Source organism: Momordica charantia, assembly GCF_013281855.1.
Source record: "Momordica charantia cultivar OHB3-1 chromosome 1 unlocalized genomic scaffold, Mcharantia_2.0 BLBB01000001.1, whole genome shotgun sequence".
NCBI classification, from domain to species: domain Eukaryota; kingdom Viridiplantae; phylum Streptophyta; class Magnoliopsida; order Cucurbitales; family Cucurbitaceae; genus Momordica; species Momordica charantia.
Genome location: NW_028275157.1, coordinates 6,572,988 through 6,587,115, shown reverse-complemented (window position 1 = coordinate 6,587,115; position 14,128 = coordinate 6,572,988). Strand labels below are relative to the sequence as shown.

The 14,128-nt window shown below is 34.2% G+C and overlaps 1 pseudogene across 1 annotated transcript; it reads left to right on the top strand.

Annotated features, from left to right (window-relative positions):
* The first annotated feature begins 246 nt into the window (after window positions 1-246).
* LOC111025344 (cell division control protein 48 homolog C-like) lies at window positions 247-5,812 on the top strand (annotated as a pseudogene). Its single transcript, XR_015791972.1, has 11 exons — window positions 247-843; window positions 1,663-2,599; window positions 2,820-3,399; window positions 3,513-3,665; window positions 3,821-3,937; window positions 4,078-4,182; window positions 4,656-4,721; window positions 4,816-4,880; window positions 4,961-5,162; window positions 5,241-5,378; window positions 5,466-5,812. The product of XR_015791972.1 is annotated as a cell division control protein 48 homolog C-like (transcript).
* Window positions 5,813-14,128: the final 8,316 nt, after the last annotated feature.

The following is a 14,128-nucleotide window of genomic DNA, read 5'->3' as shown; positions in this document are numbered from 1 at the left end:
ATTTAATTAATCTCTTAAATAAAATTTTCAAACCTTTTAAAAATGTTTTTTTTAAGGATTAGGATTTTTACCCTCTTTTAAAATTATTAACATTTTACATTTTGTTATTTTGAGTTTTTGGTCGCTTAGTGGGGATTGTTAATGATAGATTTGTTGAAATTAGAATTTTAGCTTTCTTTCTTTTAGATTTTGGGTTTTTTGTGCTTTCTAATTTTCAAAACAACTCAAAGTTAAAGTTTGATAAAAAAAAAAAAAAAAAAGAAAAAAAGAACCCTAGACGGCCAAACCTTGCCGCATCTCTTTCCCCTCCCTTTCACGTGTATCCATCCCCTTCTCCTTCCTCCGTAGCAGCCCCTCTTCTTCTTCATCACCGGCGGCCAAACCACCACGGACGTCCTCCTCCGCCAAGACCCACGGCGGCGCACAACCCAGAACCGGCGGCGACTCCACAATAATGATTCACGGCGGAGGGCGACGCAAACGAACCCACGGCGGCGTGTTTCAGTAGCAGCCACTCGAGTAACAAAACCAGCGGCGGGATTCGTGGGTGAGTCTCCGGCGTTCCACGAGCGACTAGTGACGTTCCAACGGCGATTCACGTTACAGCAGCGTTTTGAGGACGTTTGGCGGTGACCCACACTTGTTTGAAGCTCGATTTGCGATACCCATCTACTTCGGCATCTATTCGGCACCTATTCACACTCAAACAAAGGTCTTGGAGTTACCAATTGCTTTTGGCATCGGACCATCATGTTTGAGCTTTTTCGAACTCAGTTTTGAAGTGTCGGGCTCATTTGACATCGACCCACTTGTAACCCAAGTGGTTTCGGCGTGATATAGGAGGTAACTACTCACATAAAATTAGTTTCAATTCGAGTTGGTTTCTAACTTAAGTTTGGTTGTTTTTGGATTTAGGAACCTCATGGGAGCTCAGTAGCGCATTAAGATTTTGTTAGTAAGGAGTTTTTACTCAGAGGGATGTTTGTTGTGTGCTTATTATGAATTGCATGTTTTAAATTGTGTGCTTTATCCCTTAATGTTAGTTGGATATTGTTATCTACGAATGCTGGTTGTTCTGGATGATTGTGATTGGTTTTAGCTGGTTATAATTGTTTGACTATGCTATATCTATGTAAGGCATGATGTTGTTGAAAATTATTATGTTGTGGAAGCATATTGGTATTATTGTTCTGTTGTTGGCATGTTGGTTGTGGTTTAAGAAGAAGCATGTTAAATTATTGTGAGATGTTTGATGCATGGGTCATGGCTGCTTAGAGACATGTGGGACTTTGGTGAGAGTTTTGGTTTTGTTATGAAGTAAATGAGTGAGTATCAGGGCCTACAAAGGTTGGGGAACGATACGCCAAACTGTAGACAAAGATTACTATCGAGGCTTTGGGTATAAAGATCGTTTATTATCAAAGGAGTGATAATAGAATGAAAAAATAAATTAGTAGTTAAAAGAGAGACGTAAGTTAATAGGTTAATAATGGAAAATTTTCTTATAATTGGGGTTGATTTGTTATTTTTTTATTTTTATCTTTTTGAAGAATATAATTGTGTTTATTTGTAGTTGTAGGTAAGTCTAGCCCACCTCTCATTGAACCTATTTAAGAAAAGATAAAAAGTAAACAGCTCCCTAATCTCTTCATATCGTCTCAGTCTTATTTCGAGAACATGGCGGGCAAAAGGTCGCCCTCTGTAGTGAACCGAGGTTTTCTTCTTCAGCGGATTAGGTCTTGTCAGCATAATTATCCTACCGTAGACGACATCGTTGACCATCTTCAATCCACTTACAGAGACTACCGAGGGCTCAAGAGATTGCCATTCACTTCGATTGTCCAAAGAACTCTCGAGTCGCTTGAAATTTCTGTGCCCAAGATGAAAAAGAGTAATAAATCCTCTCCGTCTACTTCGACAACGAATATCATTAAACGTCAATTTGTGGATTTGGAAGATCGAACGTGGTTGTGAAAGTACCTTTCGAAAAAAGAGGTTCAAGAGAGTCGACGTGAGTGAGCAGAGGTTGCAGAGTAAGGAAACTACACATCTTAAGAAAATGCAGCAAAGTGATTGGGATGATTCGTCTTCTATGTCTTCTTCTGATAAGAGTGGTGATGGCGCCGTGTCAATGTCGGAGGAAGCTAACTATGGAGAGTTTGATTTTATGAACTCTATGCTTCGAGCATCTTATACCGAGTCAAACGAAGCCAAGTCCAAGAATCTGGAATTGGACATTGGCATTGAAAATAATAAGGCGGCTAAAAGAATTGATGTGGGGAATGAAGTGAATGTAAGCAAAGGAGCATTGAGTAGGGAGGGAGCATTGAGTACGGAGGGCGAGAATTGTGTTGATAATGGGCCTAGGTTTAAAGATTTAGCAGGGATGCAGGGTGTGCTGAAGGAATTAAAGAACAAGGTGATTGTGCCATTCTACCATTCGCAGCTGCCTCAGTATCTTGGTGTCAGACCCATCGGTGGAGTTTTGTTTCATGGACCCCCTGGCTGTGGTAGACCACATTGGCTCATGCCATAGCAAATGAAACCGGCGTGCCTTTCTACAGCATTTCGGGTACTGAATTTGTTTCAGGCGTATCAGGTACATTCCTTTATGTTGTTTTGTTATCTCTTTCCCAAAATGTAGCAATTGCTTATCTAAATATAGAGATTTAATTTGTGGTCTTTGAAATCCTGGTTATGAGATAGCACATATGTCTTTTATCCATCTTTCTGTGTTGGCCTTAATGCTACACTGAACAAGTTATGACTGTTACAAATCTTTACTTCTTTTTATTGGGGGGATTGTGGCAACTTTTCAGGTGCGTCTGAAGAAAGTATTAGAGAGCTCTTCTCCAAAGCCTACAGGACAGCACCATCAATAATATTTATTGATGAAATTGATGCAATTGCATCAAAGAGAGAAAATCTACAAAGAGAGATGGAGAGGCGAATTGTACACAATTAATGACTTGCATGGACAGTTTCCACAAACATGTAAATTCTGCCAATGCACCCATTCTTGTGATTGGTGCTACCAATAGGCCTGATGTTATTGATCCGGCATTAAGGAGGCCTGGTGGTTTTGATAGGGAATTCATATTAGGCGTTCCAGATGAAAAAGCAAGGGTTGAAATTCTCTCTATCCTTACTAAAACTTTGAGACTCGAAGGTTCTGTTGATATCTTAAAAATAGCAAGATCAACTCTAGGATTTGTTGGAGTTGATTTAACAATGTTGATAACTGAAGCCAGTAATCTTGCCTTGGAGAGAGTTATTAATCAAAGAGAACGCGAGTCATCTACAGACCTTGTAGATGAGGCACTTGTAGAAGATTTGTGGAAGCGGCCCTGGTTGCCTGAAGATCTTGAAAAGGTGGCTATAACCATGATTGACTTTGAGGTGATTGAATAATTCTTTTCAACATGTTTTTTTCATATAATTAATCGATTTTTCCAAATTAACGGTATCGACGATTTTTGTTCTTGTTGCTTCAATTTTATGATATTATGCAGGAAGCAATTAAAGTGGTGCAACCTTCCTTGAAAAGAGAAGGGTTTTCTTCCATTCCCAATGTAAGATGGGAAGATGTTGGAGGCTTGGAAAGACTAAGAATAGAGTTTGATCGCCATATAGTTAATCATGTAAAGTATCCTAAGGATTATGAGGTATTTATTTTTTGTTTCCTCATCTATACTTGGAGTATCATTATTTTTGTTATTTTTATTTTATTAATGAAAGCGCTATTTTTATCAAATATACAATTATGGTATCACTGTGTTTATTGAACAAAATTTAATTTCTCTAAATTGTTCTTGGAAAGGGCCTTGGCATGAATCTAGGGACTGGAATTTTGCTATATGGTCCTCCAGGATGTGGTAAAACACTAGTTGCCCAGGCTGTTGCAAATGAGGCAGGAGCCAACTTCATTCACGTTAAGGTTTGGTATTAAAGTGACAAAAAAAACTATCCTTTCAAATTTTTTTGGTTGGTTTGATATTCTGAATACACATATATACAGATATAGACACATATATACATATATACATATATACTCACATTGATTTCTTTGTTGCCTAGGGTCCTGAGCTTCTAAGTAAATATGTTGGAGAGAGTGAGCTAGCTGTTCGGACACTGTTCAGTCGGGCCAGGACATGCACACCATGCATTATTTTTTTCGATGAGGTATGCAACTTTGTTTTGCTATTTGCTAGTAATTGTTGCTTTTGATCCTTTTTCGTATATATGACTTAGGTTTTGGGTAACAAGGAATACATATATATGCTACAAATGTTACTTTAATCTAAAATATTTGTGTTTACCATGAAGTCTGAAATAGGTGATAAAAAATCAACCAAACAAGCCATGGGTTCAAGGTTTCACTAACCAAACATTAATAAAAAAAATCATAGTTACTATAAAATGTATAAGAGCAAAACAACCTCCGCAAGGGAAGCTCTAAGGTGGGTGATCTCCTAGATCTTTTCCATCATCGAGAATGGATACAAAATAGTATGGTGGATTCGAAAGGTTTAGATTTATGATATTTACATTTTGGCCAGAGAGAAGCAATAGAATTTTTAGGGGCGGAGAGATCAGAGAATATGTTTGGGAGCTTATTAAAAAAAAGAAAACATTTTGTTTTCAATTATGTGTAGATGGATGCTGTAACTGCAAAACGTGATAACGAAAGCGGAAGGGCTGTTGAGCAATTACTGAACCAGGTTAGATGAAGTTCAATGTGATAGGTTGCTTGTAATTAGGTGATTTCTTTTTCCTTTCACCCACTTTTTCTTGTTTTCATTTGTTCCCTTCCAGTTGCTCATAGAGTTAGATGGAGTAGAACAACGACGAGGCGTGTTTGTTATTGGTGCTACAAATAGGTAACATATATGTATTTTCGTATGCTCTCATGATCATATTCATATCGACGTTCGTTTTCTTAATAAGCTAATTTTTATAGACTCGAGGTCATAGATCGTGCCATGCTACGACCAGGCCGATTGGGCAATGTTGTTTTTGTTCCTGTACCGGGTCCAAATGGACGGGGACTGATCTTAAAAGCTCTGGGACGAAAGATGCGTATCGATGTTAATGTAGATTTACAGGCCATCGGGCAAATGGAGGCATGCGAAAATTTTAGTGGGGCCGATCTTGCTGCAATGGTTTGAATTTTCATCTTGCTTGAATTTACAACATCAACATCTATGTTAAATGCTCAAAACGCATATTTATGATGACAGATGAAAGAAGCTGCAATGGTTGCCTTGGAAGAGAAACATGCATCAGTGGACAGTAATTTGAATTCAGCACCATTTACCATTAAGATGGCCCATATTGAGCAAGGGCTGGCTAAGATTTCTCCATCGATCTCAAAAAAGGCACTATTCATTCACCTTTCTCTTCATATTCAAAACCAAAAAATTGCCATTTTCTAACCCCCTTTTTTTCTTCTCTTCCCTTGGCAGCTCCAACAACGTTTCTACCGAATTTTTTCAAAGTGGAAGCAAGGAGCTTGTTAATTCTACACTGCACAATTTGATATTTGAAATTTTACGTTGGAAATTATCATTTTGTAATTATTAGGTAGGAGTCATTCTTTTGAATTTGAGTCATTTATGGGGACCTGTTTTGAAGGGTGTCTTTTGGTGAGGGGGTGAAATTGATCAAAATGATCCAAAAATTTTTTGAGTTTAGGAAACTGACCCAAAATTTCAAAATTTGTTTTTCTGATCCATAAAACATTTATTTTGACATGTCAGCGAAAGTGGAAGTATGAAACTATCCTAGTTCTCTTGGACAGGTGGCTTTAACACGCTCTGCCTTGTGTCATGCTCAAGTTTGACTCGTGTTAAATCAATCTTAAGATTTTTAAGAATTGAGAATGGTCCATTTCATGAATGGAACTTGTGATGGTCGCAGGGTGCCCTCGAAGCCACCACGCCAAAGAGAGCTTTATGAAAGAAAATAACAAATGATATATACATATATTACAAACTTCGATCTCGTCCAAGATCTCCCACGTTATAAAAGCTTCTTTAACCAATGGTTTCGGGTGAATTTCATACCAATGGAGTGAGTTTTCTTTGATCTTGCCCCTTGACCAATGGTGATTTTCAGGCTCATCGTGGTGAGCATCTCCAAAAGATTTTCGTCTTTTGACAAACCCCTTTTGAATTCTGTTGGTTTCAATTGTGAAGTCAGAGATACGATGAAGGGTGGTGAGAGTTCTTGAAATTATGCAGAGAGATGTCGGAATGGTGGGATGGGGGTTTAATTTTTCTCTCTGTTTTTTTTAATCATTAAACCAACTCAAGTTTGAACTGATCGATTTTAAACCGACTCGTAGTTGGGTACCATGTCAAACTTCTGTTATAAAGTTGATTACTAAGTCGTACTTCACCGTTTTATTTCTATTAAATTGAAAAATAGAAACTGTAGGAACCATTTTGTGAATTATTATATGTTTCTTATTTCGTATTTCTTATTTTCCGTTTCTTTTTTTCCACCCTTTTTTTCTCTTTTAAAAATTATAACAAATATTGTTTTGTAACTATTTTCAGTTTCTTAGGGCCGTTTGATAAAAGATTCTGTTTTCTGTTTTTAGTTTTTATGTTCTTATAAAACAAAAATTGATAACCATTTTTTTGTTTTTTTTATTTTTTAAAAATAGAAAACCAAACATGTTTGATAAGTATTTTTAGTTTTCTATTTTTTTAAAAAGTTAGAAAATTGAAAATAAGAGAGAAAATTCTATATATATAGAGTAGAGATGAAATGGTGTGGGTGAGAGTGAGGATGCTATCATCCATTTGCATGCCCGTGAAAATTTTTAATCCCCGTCTCTACCTCGTTCTTCGGTCTCAGAGATGTTCTCGAGAAAAATTATTGGTTTTATATTTGCTTTTAATTATTTTTAGAATTTAATAAAAAAGTGTAATAAATATATATTAATTATTTAAAAAATGGAATCAGGGATGAGGTTGGGACATGCATTTTATATTTTGGGGTCTGACTCTACGGAAATGAAAAATTACGATGTAAAAAATTAGAGATAAAAACAAGATTCAAAATATAATTTTTAGTGCAAATAAATAAATACATAGATAAATAAAAGTTACAGAGAAAGAAAATTGAATGAGAAAAGAAGATGGTAAAATAGATTAGGAAGAGAAAGAAAAGTTATAAAAGACGAAATTTCAGACAAAAAAAAATTCAAAAAATATTAAATTTTTAGAGGGAAAAATGAAACTGATCTGTCAGAAAAAGAATAAAAAATAAAAATACATAGAGATGAAAAATTTAGAGAGAGACAATATTCAAAGTACGAAAATTTTAGAGAGAAAAATAAATTTTTTAGAGGGAAATTTATTTAACAGAATAAAAAATAAAAATAATGAAAAATTGAGAGAGAGAGACAAATAATAATAAATATTTAAAGTACTAAAATTTTAGAGAGAAAAATAAAATTTGTAGAGAGAAGTTTATTTAAGAGAATAAAAAATAAAAATATATAGAGATGAAAAATTTGGAGAGAGAGACAAATAATAATAAATATTCAAAGTACGAAAAATTTTAGAGAGGGAACAATATTGTAGAAAAAATTTAGAAATAAAAAAGAAATTTTTTATAGATAAATATGAGAGATAAAACAACCTTGTTTTTAAAAAAGTAAAAATAAAAAACAAAAAACTAAAAACGAAGGGCGATAACCATTTTAGTTTTTGGTTTTTGGTTTTCTGTTTTTAAAAAACAAAAACCATATATGTTTGATAACCATTTTTTGTTTATTGTTTTTAAAAAACAAAAAACCAAAACATGTTTGGTAACCATTTTTAGTTTTTTGTTTTAAAAAGTTAAAAAAATTGAAAATACATATTAGAGAGAGAAAATTTTATGTAGAGTAGAGATGGTGTGGGTGCAAGTGAAGATGCTCTCCCCCATTATCGGGCTTGTGAAAATTTTTAGTCTCCGTCTCCACCTTGTTCTTGGGTCCGAGAGGTGTTCTCGAGAAAAATTATCAGTTTTATAATTGTTTTTAATTATTTTTAGAATTTAAATATAAAAAAGTGTAATAAATATATATTAATTATTTAAAAAATGGAATCGGGGACGGGGACGGGGTCGGGACATGAATTTTCTATTTTTGGGACCCAAACCCTGCGGAAATCTTTGTCTTCCCCTCATGTAGAAACAGAGATATATATATGTAAATAAACTTTTGGAAGATAAATTTTAAAGAGATAAATAAAAATATTTAGAAAAAAAAATAGGTTGAGAAAAGTTAAAGACAAAAAGAGAAATTTTGGAGAAAAAAATAAAGTCGAGAGGAAAAAATATATTAAAAAAAAAGAAATTATAAAGAAAGAGAAAAAATATAGTGGAAACAAATTTAAAGATAAAAACAAGATTCAAAATATAATTTTTATATAAAATAAATAAAAACAAAGATAAATAAAAGTTACAGCGAAAAAAAATTGAAAAATATAATTTTTAGAAGAAAAATAGATTACGGAGCGACACAAAAGTTATAAAACATGAAATTTTTGAGATAAAAAAGTTAGGAAAAATATTAATTTTTTAGAGAGAGAAATGAAATTGGTCTGTTAGAAAAAAAAAACAAATATACAGAAAATGTTGGAGAGAGACAAAAAAACAATAAATATTCAAAATATGAAAATTTTAAACAGAAAAAATACAGTTTGTAGAAAGAAATTTAGAAATAAAAAAAATTAGAGTGAAAAATAAATTTTTTAGGGATAAATATGAGAAAGAAAAAAAAGGTTGAGTATTAGAAGAAGAAATGAGATTTTGGAAAACAAAGACCTGTTTTTGAAAACTAATTTTTTTTGTTTTTGAAATTTACATAGAATTTCAAAGTGATTTTTGAAAAATAAAAAACAGAAAATTCAATTGGTTATCAAACGATCCTGTTTTTCAAAAACTAAAAAACCAAAAACCAAAAACAAAAAACGAAATAGTTATCAAACGGGGCCGAAATGGTTATCAAACGGGCCATTCGTAATCTATTTTATTTTCTCGTTCTCTAAATTTTTAATAAAAAAAAAGTTTTATATGATAAAGGATTTTTTAAAATAAAATATTTAAAATTATTATGTTATATTTATATATATATTTTTAATTATTTTGCACGAGTAAAAAATGATACAATAATAGTTTATTTATGTTAGAAAAAATTAGGGTCCGTTTGATATCCATTTTTATTTTTGGTTTTTGGTTTCCTGTTTTTAAAAAACAAAAAACAAAAACTATATATGTTTGATAACAATTTTTTGTTTGTTGTTTTTAAAAAATAGAAAACCAAAACATGTTTGGTAACCAGTTTTAGTTTTTGTTTTTAAAAAGTTAGAAAATTGAAAATATATATTAGAGAGAGAAAATTTTATGTAGGGTAGAAATGATAATAGTGTGGGTGCGAGTGAGGATGCTCTCCCCCATTCTCGTGCTCGTAAAAATTTTTAGTCCTTGTCTCCACCTCGTTCTTCGGTCCGAGAGATGTTCTCGAGAAAAATTATCGGTTTTATAATTGTTTTTAATTATTTTTAGAATTTAAGTATAAAAAGTGTAATAAATATATATTAATTATTTAAAAAAGAATCGAGGACAGAGACGGGGTTTGGACATGCATTTCTTATTTTTGAGACTCACCAAATTTTTGTCATCCCGACCATGAAAATACAAGTTTAGAGAGATGTAAATAAACTTTTGGAAGATAAATTTTAGTGAGATAAATATAAAGATTTAGAAAAAAAATAGTGAAATAAAAGTTAAATACAAAAATATAAAAATTTTAGAGAAAAAAAAGTAAAGTTGATAGGAAAAGATATATTAAGAAAAAAAAAGAAATTATAAAGAGAGAAATTATAGTGGAAACAAATTTAGAGATAAAAACAAGATTCAGAATATAATTTTTATAGAAAATAAATAAATACAGAGACAAATAAAAATTACAGTGAAAGAAAACTGAACAGGGAAAATAAGATATAAGTTTTAGAGGAAAAAATAGATTACGAAGAGAAATAAATGTTATAAACGAAATTTTAGAGAGAGAAAAGTTAGGAAAAATATTAAATTTTTAGGGAGAGAAATGAAACTGATCTATTAGAAAAAAATAAAAAAATAAAAAAATTTTGAGAGAGACGGATAATAATAAATATTACCAATATAAAAATTATAGGAAGAGAAAAATAAAGTTTGTGGAGAGAAATTTAAAATTAAAAAAATTTTAGAGTTAGAAATAATTTTTTTAAAGATAAATATGAGAAAGAAAAAAAAGTTGAGTATTAGACACAAAAAAAAGTTGACTATTAGAACACAAAATCAGATTTTGAAAAACAGGTTCTGTTTTTTAAAACAATTTTTTTTTGTTTTTGAAATTTACATGGAATTTAAAAAACAGAAAATTGAATTGGTTATCAAACAACCCTATTTAAAAAAAAACAAAAAACCAAAAATCAAAAACAAAAAACGAAATGTCGGGCCTTAGAAATGAGAACAAGTTGTAGAAAACAAGTTGTAGAAAACAAGATTAGGTTGTTTCCAAAATTTGTATGCAATTTTGAAAGTATTACTTAAAAATAACAATTTTGAAAGTATTACTTAAAAATAAGGAATTCACATTGAATCATTATGAAAAGATATATTTTATTTGTCGTGAGGTGTGAAAGTTAACTGCCACGTGTCGCGCTACTAAGGCAATGCGCCAATAAGTACTTTGATCAAAGGACCATCCCTACAAGGAGGTCGACATCAAGGATGCAATCCACCCCACAATCTTCGGAACAACCATAGATGTCAGTTGGAAGGGTAGTTAATGCTAACATAATGCCCAAAGTATCCGGTGATTCGAGGAGGAAATTACGAGGGATTGATGACTTTCTCCGATCATAATCACCAATAAATTCGAATGGCAAAACTCATTTAATGGTATGTGTGAATCTCAACTTGACCTTGAGAAATTGGCTCTTTCGCTGACTTGGGACATCGGAGGGTGCAACTTTTTTTTTTTTTTTTTTTTTCTCAGATCCCCCCCTCCTTGCTTGAGATTCACAAAGATGTTTTAGGGCGAAATTTTATGCTATAAATTTGGCACTGTATGTGGGAATCAAATGTTAAGCCATTCACTCCATTCATTTTTGTGAACTTTAAAATATCCGAAGGCGATATTCTTGATGCAAATAGTTCCTTGCGAACACTCGATATGCAACGTAGCACCTGAGCAACTCAATGCAACTCTCGAGGATGCTCGCCTTTGGGAGCCAAGGGTGGTCGGGCAGACCCCTCCTAGTCTGTTTGCATGGAGCAAGAACTTACGCAAGAACTTACAGGATTAAGGTCCGAACTTATCAAGTTTAGGACTAAGTTGGGAGCCGTAACACACTTGCAACGAACTTGGCGGCACTAATGCGAGCACTGGTGCAGAATAACCCAATGATTCCCTCAAAAGAAGATGAGACCTCCCATTGTGACGTGATTAGGCACAAGGACAAGTGTCAATGATCGAGGGGAACTCATTATAAGAAGAGGTGCTCGGTGACCTAAACAATGGGATACGATTAGGCCCATCTAGTGAACACCACCATAGACGACGAGCCATCACAAAATATTTGTTTGGGTGTGTTGCCCTAAACTCGTAGTTTGTATTTTGTAAAAACACATGTCTATTTAATAAAGTTTTATTCAATAAATTTGTTGTTGAATCATAGCTTTGCATTGTCCAAAATCCAATAAACTAAACATCCAAGGTTATTTTTGATGTAATCGGGACAGTATATATACTGGGTATATAGTTGATATACGGGGTATATATTTGATATACCCCTGATATATGAATGGATAATATCCTGTGAATAACCTAAAGGGTCTATAGTATATGGATAAGACTGGGTACCTTATCCTGACAACACTATGGATACGGCCCACTCTGTAAAGGTTACAGACGACTCGATCCAGGTCGTTCGTGTGGAGACATGCGAGTGGGGGTATCCTGTACAATGAGTTTGTCTAAGACCGGACCACGAAATAGGCAATCTTTAGATGTAACACCGTTAACTAATAGGTTGCTATTTCTTAGGATGACCAGGCAACTCATTCTCAATCCTGAGTGAGTTATGGACTCCTGTCCGTGAGGGCTCGTCCTTTGATCTGTATGGGTGAGAGTGGCCCGAGTCGCCGACTCAACATTCCTACCATTTTGGGGACGAGACCGAGTGGGGAGCTGGGAACATAACTTCACAAGATGGAATTCACTCCTCCCCGACTTTAGGGGAGTAGATGAGTGTTCCCTTAAATGTTGACTCTGGTACTTGAACAAGGGGCCTCACCCTCTCATTGGCCGAGAGGGACTTCCGGTTATTGGTTTGACCATAACCGGGTTGTTCATTAGAGGAGCAGTGGTGTTTAAGGAGTAAGATGTAACTCAGGGGTAAAACGGTAATTTGACCCAACTTGAGTTACGAGCACTCGTGAAGGATTGACTCGTCGTTAATGGTCGTATATCCGTGGACACGAAAACGTTCTGCAGCGAGAAGAGTGCAACTGCGGGTCTTTAGTGGAATGACCCGTAGTTAACGAATCTTGATTAACTTGGTCAATGAGTTTGACCGATTAATCTTGCATCGTTGGAGCTTCGGATCTGTAGGTCCATTAGGTCCCCTTGCTAGCTCATGACGGGTAAAACGAGGATCAAGTGTTTGGAAGAATTTGAATTGTTCAAATTACTTAAGGGATTATATGTATATTGATACATTATAATATATAGTTAATTCTAAATTAAAACTATATATTATGAGAGAAATTATTTGAATGAGATTCAAATAAAATTAATATGAATATGATTCATATTAAAACTATAGGTTAAAAATTAATGCACAGAAGATGTACATTAAATCTATAGGTTATACAAGAGAGAATATGGTTTAATTAAATATGAGATATTTAATTAAATGTTAAATAATTAATTTTTAATTATTTAATATTACATTTAATTAATTAATTATTAATATTAATTATTTATTAATTTGATTAATAATTATTTAATATTACATTTAATTAATTAATTATTAATTTGATATATTAATTAATTAATATTAATTATTAACTCCCCTGCATTATTGTAGGGGAGTGGCGAGTTAAAGTGACATGGGGTAACTCCCCTCGTCACTGGTTTTTATGGGGAAAATTTGCAGAAAGGTTCTGCAAAACAGAACAACAAAGATCTCCCAAGGTGATGCTCTCTCAATCAAAAAATTCTCTCAATCTCTCCCTCTCTTCGATCAAGGTGCTACCACAAGCACGATCCCGAGACCCAAGAGGATAGCGAGGAAGACGTAGTGGTGGTGTTCGTGGGAAATAGTAGAAGAAAAGTTCTTCAAAGGTATTTGGTTTCCCCTGCATTTTCCTTCTTTGAAATTCAATTTTGTATCCCGAAAATCAGCAACGAAGATCCGTTTCCGCTCCGGGATTCACATCCCTTCAATTGGTATCACAGCCAGGGTGTAGTTCTGATTTTTTTTGGGATCAAAATCGTTGAGTTTGGTGGGTGATTTCATATTTTCGAAATATGGGTTTGCGGTTTGGAAAATTTCCGGTTTTTGGCATTTAGATAGCGTGTTTCTTCTTGATTTGATCATGTAAGGGCTCGGTGTTTTGGGCATTTAGTTTCTGTATTGTTTTTGTAAGTCCGGGTCGCTCGAAAGTCGTTTGTGGCATCGGATTGGGCAAAAATTGCAGAAAACAGCGAAAAAGACGAAGCAGACTGCGCAGACAGTGCCATGGCGCTGCGGGACAGCACACAGCGCCACGGCGCTGCACTGTAGCGCCGCGGCTCTATGCAGCGCCTTGGCGCCATGCCAGAGCGCCGCGGCGCTGCTGCTGCAGCAACGCCGTGGCGTTGTCTTTAGGCGCCGAGGCGCTGTCCCGGGTATCTTTCGACGCGGTTCCGAGGCTCCGGTTCACGGTTCGAGGGTGGATGCAGTCAGTTTTCTTATTTTGTATTATTTCGTTTTCTTAGGGTGCAAAAAATCGTTCCAACTTTGTTATTTAATTATTTTATGCATTATGAATGTATATTTTAATTAAAATCATATAGCATATTGTATGCCATATAGTT